General features: G+C 42.1%; 1 long non-coding RNA gene across 1 annotated transcript in view; it reads left to right on the top strand.

Moving 5' to 3' along the window:
* The first annotated feature begins 2,276 nt into the window (after window positions 1-2,276).
* Window positions 2,277-25,543, top strand: part of LOC117883171 — a 32,055-nt gene continuing 8,788 nt past the window's right edge. Inside the window, exons 1-2 of the long non-coding RNA XR_004647195.1 lie at window positions 2,277-2,313; window positions 9,746-9,840. This is a non-coding gene — a long non-coding RNA (uncharacterized LOC117883171). The remainder of the gene's footprint in view (window positions 2,314-9,745; window positions 9,841-25,543) is intronic.

The raw sequence follows: 25,543 nt of genomic DNA on the forward strand, positions 1-25,543 counted from the left end.
ACATGTGTTACTATGTATGGGGAGACTTTGGCAAACCAGTAAAGTGCTTGAAACCACTATGGCTTATTGTTAAAGACAGCCTAGTCAGCAAGCTGTAAATTGACCATTCAGCAATCTCAGCTTGACCAAGGCAGGAGGGGAGGGGGTTCTGGGTACCCCCTCCCCTCCTGCCTTGGTCAGAAAGGGCAGCTTGACCCCGTGTCCTTCCTGATAAAAAAATGTGTTGAAGTTGCTGATACATGCATTTTAAAAGAGCAGGATGTATCCTCAGGAATGTCTATTGGGGTCTCAAGGCTGCTGACTCTGGAAAGACCCACACCTGGTTAATCAATAATCAGAAGGAGTCTCTTGCTTGCCCAGTGGAACTGCTTGCTTGACAAGTGAGCAACCCAGAATACCATGGATCTACTGGCGCGACAAAGATTGTGTTTTGTGTTTTATGTTTTGTATTTTGTCTTGTGTTGTTTGTCTTGTTGCTAGCATTGTTGTGTACTGTGTTACAAAACAAGAAAATACTGCATTAGGCAGAAAAGGATGAGCAAGCATTTTAACTGTATTTACAAAAACCAATGTTGCAGAAGGGCGAAGGTCAAGAAACACCAGTCTATTAACAGGGAAACATCCTTAGGTGGTAAAGGCACATTTAAAAGCAAAATATGCATGAGACACAAGGTGTGTATATTGGTGGGAATAAAAGAATGGACATAAAAAGTTTTAAAGTACAAAGTGAAATTACCAAGGGAAAAAGGGTATGTAAAAATATTGGTTACTAAAAGAATCAGACTTGCCAATTATTACTTCTTAGTCAACTTCCAGCATGCAAGCCCAGCTGAATGCAGCTGGGTGTTGTATGACATTGGATGTAAGGAAAGAAAGGCCCAGTGAAGATATAGCTGCCCTAATACTATCTCAATGTGAACTGCTGAAGGTTATTGGATTTTCCCTGGTACCCAGGAGGGGTGGCTAAAGAAGAGGCTCCCAATAAATGTATTGAACTGCTTTGGGTGGAACTGGATTAGAAGTTGGAGTGCTGGATGCTACTAACATAGAGGTATTGGCAAACAAATGAAGTTATGTTATAAATGTTTCTGTCATTTTATAGCAGTTAGGGTATGTGACTTTGAATTTCATGTACCCAAAGTTAAATATAGTCAGTTAAAAGTATCTTATACTTTGTATTCTATTGTAACACCTGTTCCCCTTGGAATGGTTTTAACTGCTTTACAAACATTGCTTGTACACCCTGATTTAAAGAACCAGCTATATACTGCAAAACAGGAAGGGCGCGGAGTCCTGGTTACCATGCATCATAATGCCAATGAAATTAAATGGGTATTTGCAAGAATTGGCCAGGACCTGTCCACCACTGGTGGGAAGTGTTATTGGGATGGTCCCCCACTGGCACAGGCATCCTGAATTTAGCCCTACACCCCATCATAGTAATTTTGGGCTACCAAATAGTAGTGGTTTTTGTTACCAGCCTAATGACATGCTGGACCTGGCGCAAAATCCGGCAATTGCAAGTCCCCTGACAGATGAGTCAGTGGTTACTGCCACCAGCACTCGTACCCCAGGGAAAGGAACATATCGAACTTGTCGCCCCTCCCTTAAATGGGAAAGGAGGCTAAGGCAATCACTTGTCAATTGCTGTGCTGGTGTGCTAAGTATGGGATGCCAACAAGAAGATAATTTGCTCGGTCTTGGCTGAGAGCCTTGAGCTTTCGTTGGATCTCAACTCAGGTGCATCCAGAAAAGGTGTGACAGCGATCGTGTAAAAGCCCCCTTGTGTGTAAGGTAGCCTTTAAGGAGGGGAAACTGTACAGGGAGACTTTGGCAAACCAGTAAAGTGCTTGAAACCACTATGGCTTATTGTTAAAGACAGCCTAGTCAGCAAGCTGTAAATCTCAGTTTGACCAAGGCAGGAGGGGAGGGGGTTTTGGGTGCCACAGAAAGGGCAGCTTGACCCCGTGTCCTTCCTGATAAAAATCGTGTTGAAGTTGCTGATACATGCATTTTAAAAGAGCAGGATGTACCCTCAGGAATGTCTATTGGGGTCTCAAGGCTGCAGACTCTGGAAAGACCCACACCTGGTTAATCAATAATCATAAGGAGCCTCTTGCTTGCCCAGTGGAACTGCTTGCTTGACAAGTTTTCTTTAAGGGACATGTCATTGTATTATTAATATATAAATAAGGGGGAAAAGCTTGAGATGGGGGTACTCTTCTGGACTAGTCTCTCCCTCTGGATGCATCTTGTGTTCCCCACTGGCAGACGGGCTGTCACTGTGCCACTCGAGAGCCACACTCAGCTTTGGTAATTATCAAGGGTTGGGGGTGTTTTACTAATCTTGTTGCAGATGTGTGTAAGTGCTTGAGACTAGTAAAGTTTAGTTTTAAGTGAAAGCACTCTTGTGCTGTCCTGTTTGTGCCAGCCATCTATTGGTCGGACGGCCGTGTCTCCCCTGATTTATTTCCTGACACCTCCTCGCACAGAGTAAAGTTACCAAGAGCTTTGGGTTGAAAGAACCCCGGGTAACAGCTAGAGCCACAATCAAGCCCTGTGTGTGTTGTTGTTTTTTGCATAGCAGTAATATGCGCTTGAAGTTTAAGCAGTATAAGCCCCTCTCTCTTTCTGTCACTCTTCATGTCATTCCTTTCTACTCTTCTGCTCTGTCAAATTTTTAATCTAATCCCCCACCACACACACACACACACCCTTCCAGGGCTAATCATGGGGTATTGGTGGGAGGGATTTGCCTGAACATGTTTAATTGTATATATGGTATCCAAGTTTAGAGGTAATCAGACCATTGCAAGTTTGAGTAAAATGTCTCCACTCATTTCATATGTAATACAATTATGGCTCCCAAGAGCCCATAGTTTAGGCAACATCCGTATATGGGAGATAATGAATAAATAAATTAAGAAGCTATTTGAGCAGACAGTAGTCCGAAGCACAATATCAAGCACAAGGATTTCATTATGGGTGCAGGTTTGTTTGTTATAACTATAAATCATGTCACTTTATTTTACACAGAAGCAGTGTTCACTGTTATTATCTGATTATAACCCCCACACAAGCTATTTACACCTCATTCTTGGATAATCAGCATAATGATTACCTACCTCCATGTGGTAATAATTAAATGTAAAAGCCGGCAACAAAATAATGAGATTTTATAGGGGGTTTTTAGTTTGGAGGTAATGAGCCTGGAACAAAACATTGAGCCATGAATACAACACAATTTAGATTAATTTCACCAAGGCACAATTTTCTGCAGTTACAAATATTTAATTTTGGCACTTGGAATACAGAAGTGTTTAGAGGCAAAAATAAACACTTAAGCCAAAATTTTGGACATTTCAATGCCTCTGTGTAGTTCAATTTAATTCTTAAGATGTTGATGGTTGTGTGGCAGAAGTAGAAGGGGAAAGGGATGTTCACACTAAGACCCTGATCATGCAAAAACTAATATACATGCTTAACTTTACAGCCTTATAAAGGAGCAGATCCTTGCCTGTTGTAAATTGTCATAGCTCCTTTGATATAAATAAAGCTGATACAACTTATGCCACCTGAAGATTAGCCCTATGAGTAGTCCCTTTGAAATCAATGGAACTATACACAAGCTGAGACTGTCAGAGCCACCTGAGGGATTTGGATGCTCAATTCCCATTAAAATTAGGAAAGAGAGCACTTCAACTGAACATCATCATCTTACAAGAGTATGGAATATGGCCCCTTATGCACAACTTTACACATGAGTAGTCCCATAGAACTGTATCTTAAATCCATCCAGAAACTGAAGCTAGTGTAGAATTCCGAGCCTTTTTTGTTAAGCAGTGTTTTAGTAAGCATTTTAAACCCGTACTCTATCACATTCATATTATCCCATTACCCCCAATTACACATTGTCCAATTATAATACCCTAATATATTTCTTCTATTCTTTGTGTTGACACCATGCAGATAAATGTAGACTCTTACCATGTTCCTTCTCAGTCATTTTTTGCCAAGATATATCTAGATGTATATATTTAGCCCTTTCAATGTTTCCTTGGAAATCTATTGCTTCAGGCTGCCTAATAATTTTTGATGCTCTTCTCTAAACTCCCTCCAATTTGTCAATATTTAATCTTCTGGTTTTCATTTCTCAGCAACTCATAGTCTAGTTCAGGTCATGAGAGAAAGGGAGAGATTCTTGTCTCCCTTCTCTGTGGAGATGCTTCTCTGTGTGTAGCCCAAAACTGTATCGGCCTTATTTGCTCCCATATTAAATAGCAAGTTGATGTCTAAAGGGCATTTAAAGTTCTGGCTTCCAAGGAGGTTGTTGTCCATAACTGGAGGGTTTTAAGAACAGGTTGGACAAACACCTCACAGGGATAGTCTAGTTTATTTGGTCCAGCCTCCAGGAGGCTGGAACTTATAGTCTCTCGAGGTCCCTTTCAGCCCTACATTTCTATAATTCCATGGTTCTATGTTTCTATGCAAGTAATCCCATTGGCTTTCATGAAGCTACTCATCTGTCTATAGGTATGAATGTGTATAGGTGTTGGTGGGATGAAGGCCTAAGCTCTCTATTAAGATACATATCGTTGCCCTTACATGGGGACAGAGTAATCTAATTTGCCTTTTTTTCTCTTACTGCTATGATCATTCTACAAACACTTTGTTAGAAGAGTGCTATTTTCTCAGCTGAAGCAGAACTATATACTCTCTTGCTTTTGCAAATGGATAGGAATATGTTTTACGACTGTAATATTTTAAACCTTTTATTAGTAATCATTATTTTGTAATTAGCAAGGTTGATATGTGTACTCTCAAACCATTGTGTGTCTGTGTGTAAAGATGAATATAAGAAAGGGCAGCCATACATGTGTTCAGAATAGCTGGAAGAAAGAGATAGATAGAAGACAGAGCATTAACACTGATTATTTATTAACCCTGGTTCATGATAATATACTGCTAAAGGTGAAAGTGTTTTCTTCTGGAAAAAGGGTTGAGCTGCACTAGCATTTCAATAGATTAAAATAAAAATGAGGTATCTTTTATGAATATCTGTTGACAGCTATGCATCCCATCTTTTAAATGGAGCTCTGCCAGCTAAATATAGTTGTGATTTTTACATTTTTATAAATCCTGTGAGCTCCCCAAGGGGACATTGTCTCTTTTCAATGATTTATATAGTCTGAATTATAAAGGATGATAAGCATTTGCAGCTCAATAGTGTAGTTAATGCTCAGCCCCCAGGGTAACAGAGCAGTGAAGCATTTACTACTCAGTGGTAGTTCTGCAACAATCAGCAGCACTGTGTCTCTTTCATAGTAAATTTACATCAGTGCACTTTGTCCTCAGGGACTTGAACATTCACTCAATGTAGCCTAGGGAAAACAGCCATTATGGGCAGTTTCCAGCCATTTTTTGGTGGCACAATGAAAAAAAAAAAGCTATTGTAACAGAATCATAAATCACAGATAGTGCAACATCAAAATAGCCCTGCTTCTCTTCATAGAATATCAGGGTTGGAAGGGACTTCAGGAGATCATCTAGTCCAACCCCCTGCACAACCCTGGGGACTCCCTGCACAGCATTACACACAGAATGCGGTGGTGTCAAAGATACCGCAGCTGCCCAAATCTTCTGTTCCTCTGCTTATAGAGGGACTATGTAAAGTCCACAAAGGGCTATTTCAGCCAAATGGAACTTCTTCATTTAAAGCAGCTTCATGTTGCAGGATGACTAGCAATAAAAGTGATGACTCTCAGGTACATTTCTTCTTATATGCCACAGAAGATGAGGTAGATGACATTGTGCTGATATCAGAACAGAAGAATGTGTATGAAAGATTTATGAAACTGTTTATCAAATAGTTCATCCCCAACAGAAGATGTTGAGGGCAGGTAAATGAGAACAGGAGGTTGCAGTGCATATGAAAGATGTGATAGCTCACCTCTGTCTACTTGGAAAACATTCCAAGTAACTTTATGCCATGATTATTATTAAAAGGGACATTGTATGACATTATGAAGCTTCTCAAGGAAGGCAGAGGTCATATGCAATGAAAAACACCAGAGGAAGAGGAGGTGTACACAACAGAGGTGTTACAGAGCTGCTGACGTACGGTTATGACAGAATGAAATACTATCTCTTTGCGACCACATCCAACTGAAGAGTAGCTTGCTGACAATTCTAATCATAACTCCATCCTGGATTCAGCAGCAAATATAAGAAGATTGGTAATTCTCAAAATGCATGGAACTTATGGAAAATGAAAACAAATTGAGCTTGTTAGGTGGGCAAAAATTGGAGGCTCCCAGCAAAGTGTTTGTTCCCACAATTGGCTTAAAATGTTGAGCTCACTGGAAATCTTGCAGATTCCTCATCCTGAAGAAGAATGAGCTTCTTTTCCACAGACTCAGCCCTCGTGTGGGCTTAAATCTGAGGCACTCAGATATTATGGTGTTGAGGGCCATATGAGTACCTAGATAAATAGGGACTGGAATGAGTGCTGTAGAGATGACATTGACAGGACGAAAGAGAGTGGCTTATCTGCTCACTATGGACGAAAAGGTCAGATCTGTGACCTGGACCCACAGAGGAACTTTGAGCTTGAGACGATGGAAAGAAAAGAGAGGGAAAGAGAGCCATGACTAAAATAAAAAAGGAAAGGGTCAAGCCTAGCATCAAAGAGAAGTCAGAGGGGGAAGGGCAGTAGACTAATAGGAAGTCAGAATATAATCTCAGCAGGCTGTGAGATTCAGGTAGCTGACCCATTCCTTCACTTAAAGGAGCTGTTGTAGAGGGAAGGTACAGAGTTAATATTGTAAGTCTCACTGAAATAGAACTGACTATCTACAATATGCTAACTCTAATAAAGCATTTACCTTGGTTACTACGAGGGCCTCTCTGTGCTCCTTGCTCTTCTTTGCACCACAACACAACTAAGGCAATATAGTTGCACCAAGGCGTAATATGAACTTGCATGGATGCAACTGAAGGCCTAATGTGATACAGAGAACCTTTATTTATGGTGGTAGGGTGTGTGATATGCTGAATATGCAAGGCTGGCATTTAGGAAAAAAGTCCTTTTACTTTCTAAACTTGGTGCAAGTGGCAGAGAAACCGCTGATTCAATCAGCATGGAACTGCACAATGCCAGTTGTACAGAGTCACTTTTCAGAGAGGAATTGCACATGAAAACAATTCGGGAGAAAGTGCAGTAAAATATGTTGCAGGGAATAATCCTAAATTGGCAGAGATTGAACTAGACAGTTTAATACATCTTTTCCATCCCTAATTTCTGTGTCTGATTCTTTAAGTTGCAGGTCCTGTAATTTAGTGTGCCATATAGCTTTTCAGTTATACAACATCTTCTAATTTAAAACTTGAACTGTGGATAACAAAGTCCAAGTTGCTTGAGAAAGAAGGGAACCTTAATCATAAAAACAGGACTCCAATATGACACTGCCACCTAAAGCCCTAGATTTGATTTGATTTTTTTTTTTATCTGTGGAATGAAATATACAGATAACAAATATCAGTAGTGCCCAGCTCCCCCTTGGGCCTTTATTAAATCCTCGTATTGAGAAAGTGCAGAGCAGTAAAAGTGGCAGAGAAATATGGTTAGGAGGTGAGATAAACAGAAAGGGAATGAAAAAGATTTGGCTTGGGGACTTGCCTCATTTTGTAACTATAGCAGTTGAAAGTGGAGTTTGTCATAATATAGATCAGATAATACATTATATTTGTAACAGTAGCCACTGAATTCACTGAATTCAGTGGCTATTGACCTTGGCCTGTCATGTGACAAAACTATAACTTTGACTTGGGGCAGAAAATCAAGATCAGTTTCTAACCAGCACCCTTTATCACATGAAGAGATTTTGGCAAAAATGTGAAGCCCACAGTCTGGGAGGGAACATGATAGAAAACAGGAGAAGCTGATTGCAGTGCTTCTGAATTTTCCTGAAAAGAAATTATATTAAAGAGAAATTTGAGAGAGTTCTCTCCACAATACTACATGCAAATAGGCTCAGAGGCATTGCAGTTCTACGATATATTCCAGTGGGACCATGAAGAAGATTGTAAAGCTGCTAGGAAAAGCCATTAAAATCTTTAAAGAATACTTTGATATATGCAATACTGTTGCTTGGGAAAGTCACATGTTCTCTACAGCTGTCAGGCGAGACCAATGACTGTTATACAGAATTGCCTAATAAAACCAAGTGCTATGACACTGAATAATTAATAGATGGACTAATTAGAGATGGGATTATTTGTGATATAAGTAATAACTGATTCAAAGCAAAGTTACTCAGAGAAATGGATGTGACATTGCTAAGAGAAGGGGATATTGCAGGAGTAGTGCTTTCCAAATGAAGGTGCTAGCAATCAGTGAAAGACCTGAAATACATCTAATTTTAAAAGCTTACCAAAGTCTGAGTACAAGGATACATAAGAATGGCCATACTGGGTCAGACCAAAGGCCCATTTAGCCCACTATCCTGTCTTCCAACAGTGGCCAATGCCAGGTGCCCCAGAGGGAATGAACAGAACAGATAATCATCAAGTGATCCATCCCCTTGTTATGCTTATAAGAAGGGAAAAAGCAATACGCCGTGTTTATTGGAGATAAAACAATTAGCATATGCATTCAGTCAGACACACACACACACTGTCCCGCCAGTCGATGTCATAGTTACCAGTCCAGAGTCTGGAGCAACCTAATGGTCAGCTAGGTTTATTGCAGGTAGGGAGGAGCTAGGTTCTGTCGGTCGCGATATGATGCTCTGGGGAAGTCTTGGCAGGAAGAACCCAAAATTTCATGGCAAAGCACCCTGTTTATATAGTGATCTTCCTTCATTGGGACCAATGAGTTTTGCACCGTCATGCTGTAATCAATCGCCGTTTGATGAGTGCTTGTTTTCTTAAATTGTTCTTTTTATTCTTTATTTTCTTTATTAGTCTCTCAGGGTTTTGATCACAGCTATTTTGTTCCGATTGATAGGTGCCTGCCTCATTTTTAGAGTCATCAATCTGCCTCCTTTGACATCTTAATAGGGATGTGTTGCAATCTCCTGGTGCCTTTACATCTGTCCTTGGTTCCTATCTGGTCCGGTGATGGCCTTCACACTTTTCTTCTAACACACACATTCCTCATTCACACATAAAACAGGATTGATTTACACAGAACATTTGAACAGGAACATCAAATTGCAATGCAGGAAAAAAACAATCATTGCATTCTTTTACTTATTTCAAAATGCTAATTTTAAACCTACAACAAAGCGGTGACCCTAAAGATCTATTACTGCCTTTAAATCAGCTTCAGACACAAGATTCTGGCTAATGCATCTTTACCAATGGCACACTAGGCCATTCCTTTCTGCTTTCAGAAAGGGTGGCTGGCAGAATATGGTCAAATCATATCATACATCAATATATTTAATACATGCTACATTATTTTTCTTTATTCTTCATTCTAAATGATACACAATACATAAAACATAAAATCCTAGTACTACACCCTGTCGCCCATTCCCAGCTCCTGGCAAACAAAAGGAACAAAAAGGGAAGGGCAGATTTGTTAGCAATAATTGTGAACGCAATTATCATTTCTAGTTGTGAGCTACACAGTATGAGGAGTGATTACTAGTAATTAATAAGTTTCTACTTCAAGTCACTTTATCCATTGGAATATTTTGTTGCTTGAATAATCAGATAACTATTTTTTTTTCAATTTTAGGAGGAAAATTGTGTCACTATCAATCACTCACTTTGATTAGTACCTTACTCTGTGTGTAAAGGTGTGTAAAAGCGGCAATATTGGCCCCCTAAATGGTAAGGCACTGGTAAATGGTAAGTGACTGGAAACATCACCATATTTCAGTAATGTTTACCTTGTCTATACAAGCTTTCTAATGCTTTGCCCAGTAATATAACTCATCCAGAGTTGGGATATTTAAATGCTTATATTTAATTGTACCACAGGCTCGATTCTGCAAGGTACTGATCCTACTGACCGCAGTCTAGCAAAGTACTTAAGAAAATGCTTAGCTTTAAGCATGGGTCTATAATGGAACTGTTCACCTTCTTAAAGTTAAGCATCTTGCATAATTGCTTTGCTGGATCAGAGCCAGAGCGCTCAGAGCTTTGCAGAATTGAACCCCATAATTCTGAACTATAACACTAGAGATTACACTAAATCAGAATTCCAGATGTGAATTTACCCAAAGTTTTGGGAAGTTCATATTCAGCTCTCAATGAGTTGGGATCATCTTCAGTAAAAATGGATTAGAAATTATTGAGTAATAATCAACAAAGAAAACTAGGTACTTAACTGAATCTTATTTACCATGTAGTGTGAAATCTTGGTTTAGACAGGCCTTTGGATATCCTGTTGAGGTTTATCAGAAGTCTCACAAAACTGTTTTGTTTTGTCTCACAAAACTAAGTGATTGGGCAACAAAATGGCAAATGAAATTTAATGTGGATAAATGTAAAGTAATGCACATTGGAAAAAATAACCCCAACTATACATACAATATAATGGGGGCTAATTTAGCTACAACAAATCAGGAAAAAGATCTTGGAGTCATCGTGGATAGTTCTCTGAAGATGTCCACGCAGTGTGCAGAGGCAGTCAAAAAAGCAAACAGGATGTTAGGAATCATTAAAAGGGGATAGAGAATAAGACTGAGAATATATTATTGCCCTTATATAAATCGATGGTACGCCCATATCTTGAATACTGCATACAGATGTGGTCTCCTCATCTCAAAAAAGATATACTGGCACTAGAAAAGCTTCAGAAAAGGGCAACTAAAATGATTAGGAGTTTGGAACGGGTCCCATATGAGGAGAGATTAAAGAGGCTAGTTTCAGAGTAGCAGCCGTGTTAGTCTGTATCCGCAAAAAGAAGAACAGGAGTACTTGTGGCACCTTAGAGACTAACAAATTTATTAGAGCATAAGCTTTCGTGGACTACAGCCCACTTCTTCGGATGCATATGCATATGCATAAATTTGTTAGTCTCTAAGGTGCCACAAGTACTCCTGTTCTTCTTTTTAAAGAGGCTAGGACTCTTCAGCTTGGAAAAGAGGAGACTAAGGGGGGGATATGATAGAGGTATATAAAATCATGAGTGATGTGGAGAAAGTGGATAAGGAAAAGTTATTTACTTATTCCCATAATACAAGAACTAGGGGTCACCAAATGAAATTAATAGGCAGCAGGTTTAAAACAAATAAAAGGAAGTTCTTCTTCATGCAGCACACAGTCAGCTTGTGGAACTCCTTACCCGAGGAGGTTGTCAAGGCTAGGACTATAACAGCGTTTAAAAGAGAACTGGATAAATTCATTGTGGTTAAGTCAATTAATGGCTATTAGCCAGGATGGGTGTCCCTAGCCTGTTTGTCAGAGGATGGAGATGGATGGCAGGAGAGAGATCACTTGATCATTACCTGTTAGGTTCACTCCCTCTGGGGCACCTGGCATTGGCCACTGTCGGTAGACAGGATACTGGGCTAGATGGACCTTTGGTCTGACCCGGTATGTTCTTATGTAAGCAAGGTGTTAACATCATATTCTTTTCTACTACTGATATAAAAGTTTGTTGGCAATAATCTTATTGATAAATTAAGATACTACAAGCAGGGGTAGAGGAGTTCTATTTAAATTAGTTATGGACCTTTTTACAGAATCAGGTTTTTTACTGTGATTAACTTTATTTTCAAAACTACTGCACTTGTAAATACACAGATAGGGCTAAATTCTGCTCATTCTACTCACCCAAGAAATCCTATTGTGGACAATGGGACTCTTTTTTATTTCATGAGAACAGGGATTTGGAATTAGCCCATAGTATGTATTGCTGCAGTCAGCAGTACATATCAGAAGTTGAAGCCATAATTCTTTATGGAATCCAAGCTAAATGGTGAAGTAGCAATTAGATAATACATCAAGAAGGGCTATATTTTTAAAAGACTGATTCCATATTGACTTTCAGGTAAAATATTGATCCACTTAAAATGTAATGCAATGCTTATATTGTGCTGTATCACAGACTTTATTCAAAGTAATTTAATATTGATCAGCAGGCTAAATGCTACACAAATACAGTTTTTCAGTTATGTGATTTTTATGAGAAAACATTGCATCCATAGTGAAACAAATTAGACTGTCAAGCAAAAGAACAAGTTTTGCAGTTTTACTTGTTTTTCTTTGCCCCTCATTGCTGATTTACAGTTTATTTAGTTTAACATGAAATGCTGGAAATCGCTTTAGAAATATTTGGATATATCAGTGTCAGCTATGAACACTTCACATTTGTTGTAATATATTTTTTAAGATGCCTGTATTATTATGTACAAAGCAGTCAAACGAATTTGGAAATGGAGCAGTGCCATCAAATGTTCCATTGAATTCAATGAGAATTGAATTATAATTATGTATTATTTGTATTACCCTAGCATGTAGGAGCCCCAGTGATGGACCAAGATACGACTGTGCTAACTGTACAAACCCAGAACAATAAGCTGGTCTCTTCCCCAAAGAGTTTATTTAATTCAATCAGGCCCATCTCCAAAAATGTAATTCTACCATCATTGAATTCAGAAGAAGATTGCTCATTGGCTTGAACAGGAGCAGGATCACACCCTTAAATATATGAGGACAGAGTCCCTTTATTTGTCACTAGGTGCAATGTAGGATGGTTTACGAAAATGAGCTGATGTACAGAGTGACCTCAAGTGTTGATGTAGTTCCATCAATTCTCTGAGAAATACAGTACTGGATTCTGGTATTTTTATGCCATTTTTATTTTTAAGTCCACTGAAGTCTTTGAATCTTATCAAGTCTTTTGACCAACATGAGTTTAAATTTTGAGTTGCTCAGGAAAGTTGTAACCATGAATGTTTTACAAAGTTCTAGTTTCTTTATAAAGGTTTGGGCATCTTGCCTATAGTCCCTTCCCGCCCACCCCTTCAAAATCTTGGATCTACCTCTTCTTTTCCTCTGAAAGTAAAATTAAAAATAGTTCTAACTTCAGCTCAGAAACAGAGGCTCTAAATGATCATGTAATTGAAGATTTAGAAATAACGTATTCTGACACCAAGATAAATTATATGCTGCCACTTACATATTCAATATAGATGGAGGCAACAACTGTGATCATTTGAAATGGAGTGTCCTACTTCAGAGTGGTAAGGGATGATGGCATACTCAGAATTTGTTAAGGTTATAGAAAACTGCAACTTAGACAAAACTTAATTGGAAACCAAGTAGCATAATCACTTTTTAAAAGTGAAACTGTTAATGGAATAAAATCCTTTTACATACAACAAGGGAGGGGAACAGTAAATTGTACTTAATTCTGACAAATAACCAGAGCCTTGGATAAGCTAAGTGAATCAAACCTCTTATATGAGGAATATAAAATATGCTAATGAACAAGTCCAAGGGCAGAGCCATTACATTAAGACTGAATATCAGGAGTATGAAAACAGCTATGTTTTTTCCCTTAGGATGACAACGTTACATCTGTAAACAGAGCACAGGAAGACGTGCTTAGGAGGTGCATACTTCAGATGAACCTAATTAGCTATGTTCTATTTAGTTTTGCGCACACCCTAGTGAACAGTGTTTTTCGGGATAAATGAACCAACCAATTTTTTTGAGTCCCATTCAGAGTTTGTTTTAGGTGGTTAAGTTTGGTTTGGGTACAGCGGTTCAAACACAGTGGGGGCACATTTTCTCCACTATAATTTTAGTAGATACTAAAAAATGTTAACAACTCATACAAATAAATCACATCTCTTCCATAAGGAATCCAAATGTCCCCTTTAAAATAAAACACTGAATATGAAAAGAGAGAAACCATAGTAGATTCACTGATGAGATGTTCAGAAACCACAGCACCCAGAATCTGTCTGTCTACCTGGCAACCAGTATTTAAATTTAAGCAAATTATTTATTGTGCAACTCTAAATCATAGACTTTTATTCATAATGTTGTGTCTAGTGTTACTGAAAATCCATAGATCCAGTGACTGCCTGTTAGAGACTTCTACTAGAATTAGCCAACTTCCCCGGAGGAAGAAATAGAGAAGTGGCACTTCTCTGATTTCCATATTTGCCATTATATTGTGCTCACAATATTTCTAGTGATGGCCATTCTGCTGCAAAAGAAAATATTTTGACTTGTTTGAACATTTAATATGGCCTCAGCCACTTTTTATGATTAAATAACTAGAAACAAACTGATACATGTTCTTTGTAACCTGATGGAAGCTATTGCTTTTTTCAGTCAAACTTGTTTTCATGAAACAAAAACAAAAAAGTTGTCAGCAGACCTGTCAAAATATTTGTATGCTTTTTTAGTGGTTTCCCAAAATAGCTATTTGAAACAGATTGTTAAAATATAAGAAAATAAAATTGGAACCAGTCTGTATTCAACCTGAATTCTGTATTTTGTTTTTTTCTGTCCTGGGTAAGTGGAGTCTCCCACTTTCACTCTCCACCTCTTCTGCCTTTCAAGAATAAAAACTTCCCATTCCCATCCAATGAAAAATGGGAAAGTTGCCTCCTAGGTACTTTCTCTCAACTTCCCAAGATTCACAGATTTACCCAGGAGTAAAATTTCTCCAAGGATTTAGGAGTCCTTGTAAATGAATTAGCATCTGGGAGTTGCAATGCAGCTAACTCCTGAGTAAATTATTGACCAAAAGCACAAGTTTAGAAACACACTAGGCCAGGGGTCGGCCATGCGGCTCGCCAGGGTAAGCACCCTAGTGGGCCAGGCCAGTTTATTTACCTGCTGACGCGACAGGTTCGGCCGATCGCGGCCCCCGCTGGCCGCAGTTCGCCGTCCCAGGCCAATGGGGGCAGTGGGAAGCTATGGCCAGCACATCCCTCACCCACGCCACTTCCCACCACCCCCATTGGCCCGGGACGGCGAACTGCGGCCAGTGGGGGCCGCGATCGGCTGAACCTGCCGCATCAGCAGGTAAATAAACTGGCCCGGCCCACTAAGGTGCTTACCCTGGCGAGCTGCGTGCCAAACGTTGCCGACCCCTGCACTAGGCCATGAATAACTTGGGTGGCTCTGAGAAAACAAGGGAAGACCTCGTGATGCCAAACTGAGATAGTCTGTGTGTGTGGGGAAGAAAGCTTCCAGTGTGTGCCTGACTATCATAACTATAAAGGGAAGGGTAACAGCTGTCCTGTGTACAGTACTATAAAATCCCTCCTGGCCAGAGACTCCAAAATCCTTTTCCCTGTAAAGGGTTAAGAAGCTCAGGTAACCTGGTTGGCATCTGACCCAAAGGACCAATAAAGGGGACAAGATACTTTCAAATCTTGCGGGGGTGGGAAGGCTTTTGTTTGTGCTCTTTGTTTCGGAAGTCGTTCGCTCTTGGGACTGAGAGGGACCAGACATCAATCCAGGTTCTCCCCATCTTTCTAAACAAGTCTCTCCTATTTCAAACTTGTAAGTAAATAGCCAGGCAAGGTGTGTTAGTTTTCCTTTGTTTTCTCAACTTGTAAATGTACCTTTTACTAGAGTGTTTATCTTTGTTTGCTATACTTTGAACCTGAGGCTAGAGGGAGGTCCTCTGAGCTCTTTAAGTTTGATTACCCTGTAAAGTTATTTTCCATACTGATTTTACAGAGATGATTTTTACCTTTCTTCTTTAATTAAAAGCCTTCTTTTTAAGAACCTGATTGATTTTTCCTTGTTTTTAGATCCAAGGGGGTTGGATCTGTATTCACCAGGAGTTGGTGAAAGGAAGGAGGGGGGATGCTTAATTTCTCCTTGTTTTAAGATCCCAGGGGGGTTGGAACTGTATTCACCAGGAGTTGGTGGGAGGAAGGAGGGGAATAGTTAATTTCACCTTGTTTTAAGATCCAAGGGGTTTGGATCTGTATTCACCAGGGAATTGGTGAAGGTTTTTCAAGGCTTCCCAGGGAAGGGAATTAGTTTTTGGGAATGGTGGCAGCGGACCAGAACTAAGCTGGTAGTTAAGCTTAGAAGTTTTCATGCAGGCCCCCACATTTGTACCCTAAAGTTCAGAGTGGGGAAACAGCCTTGACATGGTGGCAGAGCGGTGGGATTCATTTTAAACCCAAAAGCCAGTAAGATTTTTTTTTTCCTTCTAGCTCCTTGGAAATCAGAGCTGAAGGTAGATGCATATCTTATCTCTCCTGGCCTGAAGGCAGAGGTGTTAAGTTTTTTTAACAAGGGCCTTTGTTAAGAGAAGGGTTCAATTATTGAGCAAACTGGTAAAAGGAATTTACAAGCTGAATTGTTTTTGTTTTTTTTTAATTTTTACATCCTTGGGAGTAGCTCGTTAGAAAGTCTCTGTTAACTCAGCAGCAGCCAGAGCTGAGTACATCCCAGTTTCAGTCAACTGCAGAGGGGTGTGACTCAGCACAAGAAAACAGGAAAATGACTACAAAAGAAGAGAAAGCCAAAGAGGGGGCCCACAAGAGAGAGATGGAGCTAAAAGAAAGAGAAGAGAAAGCCAAAGAGGAGGCCCACAAGAGAACTATGGAGCTGGAAAAAGCCAAAGAGGAGGCGAGAGAAAAAGAAAGGAAGCATGAACTGGAAGTAGCAAGGGCTAGGCCGGATGCACCAGCCCATCCTAGCAACTCCTCTCCAGGTACCACTTCCCATCCCAGAAAATTCCCCACCTACAAGGCAGGCAATGATACTGAGGCCTTCTTAGAAAATTTTGAAAGGGCCTGCCTTGGATACAGCATCACTCCAGACCAGTACATGGTAGAGCTTAGGCCGCAGCTCAGTGAACCCTTAGCAGAGGTGGCAGCTGAAATGCCTAAGGAACACATGAACAGTTATGAACTTTTTAAAAACAAGGCCAGAATCAGAATGGGGCTAACACCTGAGCATGCTCGTCGGCGGTTCAGAGCCCTAAGGTGGAAACCCGATGTGTCATTTACCCGACATGCCTACCACATTGGGAAAAATTGGGATGCCTGGATATCAGGAGCAAATGTTAAATCTACGGAAGAGTTGCCCTTCCTAATGCAAATGGAGCAGTTTTTAGAGGGTGTTCCTGAGGAAATAGAAAGGTACATCCTAGATGGGAAGCCCAAAACTGTAACCGAGGCGGGGGAGATTGGAGCCAAATGGGTGGAGGTGACAGAAAAGAAAAAAGCTAGTAGCAGTTGGAGCGAATATCAGAAGGGGCAAGCCGAAACAAAACCTTACCACCGGGGACAACCCAAGGCCCCACCCACATCCCAAGGGAAACCCCAGGCGCCTTCTCACCCCACCACACCAGTCTCCACTAACCAACATCGCCCCGGTGATACCTTAGTAGGGCGATGTTTTAAATTTAATGAACTGGGACATATAAAGGCTCACTGCCCCAAGAACCCCAACTGCTTACAGTTCATTACACCACAATCACATCAAAGATCCCCAGACCCAAATGCCTCTCTCATACCCTTGGAGTGAAGGGAAACCTTGAGAGTGGGCGGAAAGAAGGTTATCACTTGGAGGGACACTGGGGCACAAGTGTCAACTATCCACCAATCCCTAGTGGACCCCAAACTCATCAACCCGGAGGCTACAGTGACAATTCAACCCTTCGTGTCACAGTCTGTAACCTTGCCTACAGCCAAGTTGCATGTCCAGTACAAAGGCTGGTCAGGAATGTGGATTTTGCAGTCTATGACAATTATCCCATCCCCATGCTGCTGGGGGAAGACTTGGCCAACCATGTGAAGCTAGCCAAGAAGGTGGAAATAGTCACCCGCAGCCAGTCAGTCTAAGCAAGCTTGCACCCCCATCCCTGTTCCTGAGCCGTCCACCAGGGCCCCGTCTGTGTTACCAGAGACCCAAACAAAGGTGGTGGAACCGGATCCCTGCCAACGACTGCAACAGCCATAGTGGATCAGATCCCAGAGACCCATCCAAAGCCAGTCCCAGAACCGAAACTGGCAACGCAACCAGCACCAGAACCATTGCCAGCACTGAGTCCAGCGCTTGCAAACCCGTCTACAACTCCAATGCCAGAGGGCACCAGCGAGCCTGAACTGGCGGAAGCAGCAGATAACCCTACCCAAGAGGCTCAGCCAGAGCCTGAAATACCACATAGTGCACCAGCGGACAGTGGTTCACAGTCAATGGAAACAGCCCCAGCACCGGCATCGCTTCCAGAGGGGCCAAGCCCCAGTCCACAGTCCAAGGAGGAACTGATGTCTCCAGCATCAAGGGAACAGTTCCAGGCCGAGCAGGAAGCAGATGACAGCCTTCAGAAAGCTTGGGCGGTGACACGGAGCACCCCACCGCCTCTCAGCTCTTCTAACCGATCCCGGTTTGTTGTAGAACAAGGACTTTTATACAAGGAGACTCTTTCTGGTGGACACCAGGAAGACTGGCATCCTCAAAGACAGTTGGTAGTTACCACTAAGTATCGGGTAAAGCTCTTGAGCTTAGCCCATGATCATCCCAGTGGCCATTCTGGGGTGAACAGAACCAAAGACCGGTTGGGGAAGTCCTTCCACTGGGAGGGAATGGGCAAGGACGTTGCTAATTATGTCCGGTCTTGTGAGGTGTGCCAACGAGTGGGAAAGCCCCAAGACCAGGTTAAAGCCCCTCTCCAGCCACTACCCATAATTGAGGTCCCATTTCAGCGAGTAGCTGTGGATATTCTGGGTCCTTTCCCAAAGAAGACACCCAGAGGAAAGCAGTACATACTGACTTTCATGGATTTTGCTACCCGATGGCCGGAAGCAGTACCCTTAAGCAACACCAGGGCTAAAAGTGTGTGCCAGGCATTAGCAGACATTTTTGCCAGGGTAGGTTGGCCCTCCGACATCCTTACCGATTTGGGAACTAATTTCCTGGCAGGGACCATGAAAAACCTGTGGGAAGCTTATGGGGTGAATCACTTGGTTGCCACCCCTTACCACCATGAAACCAATGGCCTGGTGGAGAGGTTTAATGGAACTTTGGGGGCCATGATACGTAAATTCGTAAATGAACACTCCAATGATTGGGACCTAGTGTTGCAGCAGTTGCTTTTCGCCTGCAGGGCTGTACCACATCCCAGTTTAGGGTTTTCACCATTTGAACTTGTGTATGGCCGCGAGGTTAAGGGGCCATTACAGTTGGTGAAGCAGCAATGGGAGGGGTTTACGCCTTCTCCAGGAACTAACATTCTAGACTTTGTAAGCAACCTACAAAGCACCCTCCGACACTCTTTAGCCCTTGCTAAAGAAAACCTAAAGGATGCTCAGGAAGAGCAAAAGGCCTGGTATGATAAACATTCCAGAGAACAATCCTTCAAAGTAGGAGACCAAGTCATGGTTTTAAAGGCGCTCCAGGCCCATAAAATGGAAGCGTCGTGGGAAGGACCATTCACGGTCCAGGAACGCCTAGGAGCTGTTAACTATCTCATAGCCTCCCCCACCTCCAACATAAAGCCTAAGGTATACCATGTTAATTCTCTTAAGCCCTTTTATTCCAGAGAATTAAACGTTTGCCAGTTTACAGCCCAGGAAACAGATGACGCGAAGTGGCCTGAAGGTGTCTACTACGAAGGGAAAAAGGATGATGGTGTGGAAGAGGTGAACCTCTCCACGACCCTTGGACATCTGCAGCGACAGCAGATCAAGGAGCTGTGCACAAGCTTTGCACCAATTTTCTCAGCCACTCCAGGACGGACCGAACGGGCATACCACTCCGTTGACACAGGTAATGCTCATCCAATTAGAACCCCACCTTACCGGGAGTCACCTCATGCCCAAACTGCTATACAAAGGGAGATCCAGGACATGCTACAGATGGGTATAATCCGCCCCTCTAACAGTGCATGGGCATCTCCAGTGGTTCTAGTTCCCAAACCAGATGGGGAAATACACTTTTGCCTGGACTACCGTAAGCTAAATGCTGTAACTCATCCTGACAACTATCCAATGCCACGCACAGATGAGCTATTGGAGAAATTGGGACATGCCCAATTCATCTCTACTTTAGACTTAACCAAGGGGTACTGGCAAGTACCACTAGATGAACCCGCTAAGGAAAGGTCAGCCTTCGTCACCCAGGCAGGGGTGAATGAATTCAATGTACTCCCTTTCGGGTTGCGAAATGCACCCGCCACCTTCCAAAGACTTGTAGATGGTCTCCTAGCGGGATTGGGAGAATCTGCAGTTGCCTACCTCGATGATGTGGCCATTTTTTCTGATTCATGGACAGAACACCTGGAGCACCTGGAAAAAGTCTTCGAGCGCATCCAGCAGGCAGGACTAACTGTTAAGGCTAAAAAGTGTCAAATAGGCCAAAACAGAGTGACTTACCTGGGGCACCAGGTGGGTCAAGGAACTATAAATCCCTTACAGGCCAAAGTGGATGCTATCCAAAAGTGGCCGGTACCAAAGTCAAAGAAACAGGTCCAATCCTTCTTAGGCTTGGCCGGATATTATTGGCGATTTGTACCCCACTACAAATCGCCGCCCCGTTGACAGACCTAACCAGAAAGAAACAGCCAAATGCAGTTCAGTGGACTGATGAGTGTCAAAAGGCCTTTCACCAGCTTAAGGCGACACTCATGTCTTACCCTGTGCTAAGGGCCCCAGACTTTGACAAACCGTTCCTAGTAACCACAGATGCGTCCAAGCGAGGCGTAGGAGCAGTTTTAATGCAGGAAGGACCGGATCAAGAATTCCATCCTGTTGTGTTTCTCATCAAGAAACTATCTGAGAGGGAAAGCCACTTGTCAATCAGTGAAAAGGAATGCTATGCCATTGTGTACGCGCTGGAAAAGCTACGCCTATATGTTTGGGGACAGCGTTTCCAACTACAAACAGACCATGCTGCGCTACAGTGGCTTCATACCGCCAAGGGAAATAACAAAAAACTTCTTCGGTGGAGTTTAGCTCTCCAAGATTTTGATTTTGAAATGCAACAGATTTCGGGAGCTTCTAACAAAGTGGCTGATGCACTCTCCCGGGAAAGTTTCCCAGAGTTAACTGGTTAACAATTGTTCTTGGAATGAAACATATTGTTAGTTTTTATATAATCAGTAGTAGGTCTAAAGGTCTTATTAACTCTATTTTCTCCTAGAATTCCAGGAAGAAATCACAGCCAGTGTGAAACCGAACGTTCAACGCTATCTGTGATTTGGGGGGCGTGTCATAACTATAAAGGGAAGGGTAACAGCTGTCCTGTGTACAGTACTATAAAATCCCTCCTGGCCAGAGACTCCAAAATCCTTTTCCCTGTAAAGGGTTAAGAAGCTCAGGTAACCTGGCTGGCATCTGACCCAAAGGACCAATAAGGGGACAAGATACTTTCAAATCTTGGGGTGGGGAAGGCTTTTGTTTGTGCACTTTGTTTGGGAAGTCGTTCGCTCTTGGGACTGAGAGGGACCAGACATCAATCCAGGTTCTCCCCATCTTTCTAAACAAGTCTCTCCTATTTCAAACTTGTAAGTAAATAGCCAGGCAAGGCGTGTTAGTTTTCCTTTGTTTTCTCAACTTGTAAATGTACCTTTTACTAGAGTGTTTATCTTTGTTTGCTATACTTTGAACCTGAGGCTAGAGGGAGGTCCTCTGAGCTGTTTAAGTTTGATTACCCTGTAAAGTTGTTTTCCATACCAATTTTACAGAGATGATTTTTACCTTTTTTCTTTAATTAAAAGCCTTCTTTTTAAAAACCTGATTGATTTTTCCTTGTTTTTAGATCCAAGGGGGTTGGATCTGTATTCACCAGGAGTTGGTGAAAGGAAGGAGGGGGGATGGTTAATTTCTCCTTGTTTTAAGATCCCAGGGGGGTTGGAACTGTATTCACCAGGAGTTGGTGGGAGGAAGGAGGGGAATGGTTAATTTCTCCTTGTTTTAAGATCCAAGGGGTTTGGATCTGTATTCACCAGGGAATTGGTGAAAGGTTTCTCAAGGCTACCCAGGGAAGGGAATTAGTTTTTGGGAATGGTGGCAGTGGACCAGAACTAAGCTGGTAGTTAAGCTTAGAAGTTTTCATGCAGGCCCCCAGATTTGTACCCTAAAGTTCAGAGTGGGGAAACAGCCTTGACACTGACCAAAAAGACTGTTTATACAGTTTAAAAGAGCTATTTTGGATTTGCCTACAATTTGTAGCAAATTAGGTTTTTATTGTCTAGCTATAGTCAACAGTTTCACCGAGGTGAGACTTTTAGGCAGATAACTTAAATAATGTCTTTGCAAGAGACATTGGGCCTAATTCTGATTTTACTTACACAAATGTAAATCAGGAGTGACTCCACTGAAGTCAGTGGATTTATCCTAGTAGGCTAGGAGACCTTTTCTTAGAAGCAAAATGTTAAGAAGAAATTTAGCAAATTTTCTTAATGAAAAAAGTTTTAATATTTTTTCTGTGCTAAAATTAGATGTTACCATTTAATCTGCAGCCTTCAAAGCCATTCCTTATGTGGCAAAGCTGAAAATGTATAGGCAAAGGAACAAGTGATCCAGATTTGTTGGGCCAAATTAAAAGAAAGAAGCAATTTGCTAAGCTGTGCTGTCTGATATGTTCTTCTGTTGACTTTATTCTTCCAGGAGAGAAAAACTGACAAATGAGAGAGGTATGGATTACAGATGTAAAGTGATCCTGGTATGAAAGATAATAAATGATTTTTTAAAAATAGAATAAGAATTTGTTTTTGTCTGTGTATGTTTAGACTGGTGACAGGATAATGTTAAGATTTCTGAGGGAATAGGGAAAGCCAGCTCTCATGAATCATCATTCACAGCCAACATAGATTCAGGGTCCAATTTCTTTTGAAGAGGCTTTTTTTGAAGGGCCTCTGAGTATGGGGCTCCTTTCCTTCTAAAATGGTGGCCTCTTTTCTTCTTTCAGTCTCTCTTGATGGTTCATCTAGGGCTGCATGGTATCTGTCCCAGGGCAAGTGAGGAGATAGATTGAAACTGAACAACACCAAGATAGGATCTTAGTCAAGGAGTCACCTGTGCTGAAATTAACACTGCTTCACATAGTGGACAGCTATTCTGAGGAGTTGATAGCTAGCTTGGCTGACAATAACCTAGTGAGTACATCTGAAAATGAGTCACCAAAAAGTAACATGGGGGAAGATGTGCTCGAACTGCCAACTGGCAGCTGTAGAAAACTGCATACTATGATAGAACTTTAAACCTGTGCGTTGTGGGTCTGCAATTCTCCTGTGAAGCCAAATCAATTGGCATCTAGACAGGAGAAGGCACATACTAGGCCATACATTCTAAAAGTGTAACCCCCAAGGAGATTACCTAGATTCCTGGGGCTCTGTCTGCTGGCAGCTCAGGGAGAGGCACACCGTCACTGGTAGGGAGCGGGAGCCAAAGCAGACTCAGGATCTGCCTGGCAACCAATAGGGAGTGAAATGCCCCACCCAGGGAGTTCAGGAAAGGGGAGAAGCCATTTTTGAGTCAGTCTGGAGCCAGCCAGGTCAAGGGCAGGACTGTCTGTGTGGGGAGCTGGTGAGTCCCAGGCCTGCATGCAGGGTTCTCCCTGAGAACTGGCCTCTAGGACCTGAAAGCAAGATCCCTCAGCTGGGCTTTTCCCTCTTCACTGATGACTCCCAGTTTGTAGAGGTTTGCTGGGAAACTTCCCCAGCCAGGCTGGGTTAGCCCTCCAGCTCCCTAGGTGAGACCAGTCACCACATGGTCAGCTTTGCTCTGTCTGCTAGTCCAGGGCTGCTGCCTGCTGTGTGTGTGTCTGGACGCTGGGCTAGGAGACTACAGTTTGGATTTTAGTATAGTTGTGTAATCTGCACCTTGAGCCCTGCACCCCTTTGTGGTGAGGGAAAATCCTGAGACCAGAAGCAGCCTGACTTCTGCCTGAAGAGGATCCCTGCCAGCAGAGATCAGCCCCTCTGCAATGACTGAGGAGTCCAGAGTCATCTCTGAACCTGAGGATCATTCATGGAGTTTGTGAGTGCACCATCTTTTAGGTAGTCAAGGAAATTGTTTTGGGGACCCCCTACTCCCTGAACTGTGTCCTCAAGCCAGGGAGTAAGGGTTTGGGGATTTTATAACCTGCTGCGTATTAAACCCGTGGAGGGACTTACCACCTCCTCCCACTTGTGAGTCCTTTGGGCTGTACTGAACCCAGTCAGCCACACTGCTAAATCCCTGCAGAGATGATATCGTGATCATAGGTCATCAAGGGCCCCAACAAAGTACGCATACCAACAGGACACTAATCTTACATTTGCTACATCAGGTCCCGTGACTGGGGTAAGTTATTATCAGCATGGGCACCGGTGACCTTAAAATAGTATTTTACCCTTTTATGTTATATTTGTCTAATATAATTACAGTGTTGACATTGTATGTATTTGTGTTATTTCTTGGGAGTCGCCAACTATCTGGCAAGTAAGTGGGGGTTACCCTGTGGTTAGAATTTTCCTCCTAAGCTGCCCTGATGACCCTGCCAGGAAGGAGCGAGGCGGGTGGAGGCACCACCAAATAAATTCATAGTGAAAAATAAAGATGATACACCTTGCTGAGTGGATGGCGGGATCCAGAAGAACCCGGACCTTTCCATCAAAACCTGTAAGCAGATTGGCATTAAAGAAGGTAACAGGGTGGAGAGGAGGCGCTACATAAGCACATCCCTTGCTTGAGACTCTGGTACCAAGAGAGGCAGAAGAATCGCCAGGACACTTCTGTTTCCAGCTAGTATGTGTTTTTCCCTATTATACTACATGCACAGTATTCAGTAATTAAGACCTATGTTTCAACTCCACCTGCAACTGTAACCCCAGGCAGAACTTGAAGCAGAGATGTTTATGCTATTTAAGTGTTATGAGATTTAAGAAGAAAATTGATTGAAGTCCCTTTAAGGATAAAGCATGGTGGGAACCCTCTCCCATACATGAAATCTAGACTTTCTAGTGGGAGATCAGTGTGTGTGTGTATGTCCTTCAGGAGTAAGGGCTTTGCTTAGAAACTAGGTTTACTTTCTGTTTTGTCTGTTTTGATTTTTATTATTTGTTAAGGACTGATAATGTGCTCAGTAATGTACAAGACAAATTATACAGTGCCTTCCCCAAACTTACAGTGGTTCTCAACCTGCAGCCCAATCAGCACACAGCTCAGCATGTGGGACATCCTTAGGGCCATACAAACAGTATTGGGTGTGGCCCACATAACACATTGTGACCTGCATATGCAGCCCGCAATGGTAAATAGGTTGAGAACCGCTGAAACTCTAAGCAATAAAATATGCAGTCATCATTACATGTGTGGCAGGACAGTTCTGTGTCCTACTCATATCTGATTTGAGCCAGATTTAAATTGCTAATGTAGAAGTGAAAGGCCTAACCCCAGTTGCTCATCCCGTGATCTGATACCTATTAACACCTGATACAACTTTTTGTTTGGTTTCTTTTCAATGGGAGCAGGACTGCAACTAAATAATCACCTCTCACTTTCTGGGTTGGGAAGCACTTCCTTCACCCTGCTCAGACAGGAGATAGCTGATTCCTCACCTCCTACCAACCTTGGTGATGTGCAATAAGGGTGTGAGGAGATAGCGCCAG

This window comes from Trachemys scripta, chromosome 9 (genome assembly GCF_013100865.1).
Source record: "Trachemys scripta elegans isolate TJP31775 chromosome 9, CAS_Tse_1.0, whole genome shotgun sequence".
NCBI classification, from domain to species: Eukaryota; Metazoa; Chordata; order Testudines; family Emydidae; genus Trachemys; species Trachemys scripta.